Source organism: Pagrus pagrus (genome assembly GCF_965226575.1).
Source record: "Pagrus pagrus genome assembly, chromosome: 7".
In the NCBI taxonomy this organism is placed as follows: domain Eukaryota; kingdom Metazoa; phylum Chordata; class Actinopteri; order Spariformes; family Sparidae; genus Pagrus; species Pagrus pagrus.
The window spans coordinates 5008465-5009865 of NC_140191.1; the positions used below are offsets into that span (position 1 = coordinate 5008465).

Sequence of the window (1401 nt, forward strand, 5' to 3'; positions counted from 1 at the left end):
CGTGGGCCCTGGTGAAATAACACGGACGGCAAGTGGTGTGAGCGTGTGGCAGGGCAAAGCTGACCCCACTCTGGGGGCCAATAAAGACGATGTAACGTTAAACTGCTCTGCTCTGCTAAATGGGCAGATTTGAGGGGAAGCCACAGTAAGATGAGTTTAATTTAATCAAGGTACAGCTGGCCGTGGATGAGGAGGGGTGTGCAGAGTGGGAGCTGGTGAAAAGACATTTGTCAAAGCCTTACAGTGCTGTGTTACAGATGTATAGGGCCCTTGTTAAAAAGAAATATAAATAAGTCATTCACCTAATGATCTACAAGGGGTCACACATTACAGGCTAATTGTTTGTATGTAAAGCTTTACTGGCCTACACTCATAAAGCAGCCCTCTGTCTGTTTTTCCTCAAACAAATACTTGATAAGTGTATGCTTTTGGGTCAAAGATGTGACCTTATAGATGGATAATAGCTCTTGCAGGCTGATTAAATCAAAAAGTCACACGCATCTAATCAGAGGCAGAATATGAGGCGAACATCGGTGAGGACGGGCATTGTTTAACCTTAATTCAAGCCCCATTTTTACAGACGACAAAGACACGGTTAAAATATGTACATGTGCTTTAAATGCGGAATAAAACGCGGACGTGCAGAAGCTGTCCGATGGATCGGGGAGTTAATCAAAGCGATGAGGTGAAGTGGCGGACAGCTTCGCCTTTCCCGGGGGGGCGTTTCACGGTAATGATGGGGACATCAACGGCTAAAAATGTACCCGGTTTCAAACAGCCGTTGGAGATGACAGGGTCGATGCGGAGACATTATACTCCCCCCGAAAATACCAAGAGGCAAGTTAAGATGTCTGTGTGTTATCAGACAGCACTTAACGGCTCGGTAGGTCAACATTTTGTGGGGATGAAGAGCACAATAGGGGGGGGGGACCGTCCGACAAAAGCGACCGTAAACATTATGGGGAGCTAGCTAACGTTACAAGGCCGGGGGGAGGAGGCGGAAAGTGCGGAAAGGTTACCGCTGAGGGGGGTTTTAAAGAAGAAGAAGAAAAACAAGAACAAGCTGAACGGGCCTCGGTGGTTTTAAACTCAATGAATATACGCATAGAGGAAGGCGTTTCTGTCGGACTCGTCCGAAACAGCCGACGGCGAACGGCGGCGGCGGCGGGGCTGATGGAGGACGGTCAACGGCAGGGCCAGGCGGAGCGGCGGCGGGGGGGGCGGGAGGGGGGAGAAATGTGCGGATCCTCGCCGTTTCTGGAGTGTCCACATTGTGCGTTGAAGAGCAGTGACCCTGCCTCGGCACAAAGGGAGGCTCGTCCCCACACATCCACCACCTCCCCCCCTCCTCCTCCTCTTTTTCCTCCTCCTCCTCCTCCTGCTCCTTCTTCTTCTTCTTCT

General features: G+C 50.7%; 1 long non-coding RNA gene across 2 annotated transcripts in view; it reads left to right on the top strand.

Annotated features, from left to right (window-relative positions):
• Positions 1-1401, top strand: part of LOC311260412 — a 51084-nt gene that overhangs the window by 33306 nt on the left and 16377 nt on the right. The gene's annotated exons all lie outside the window — the stretch shown is intronic.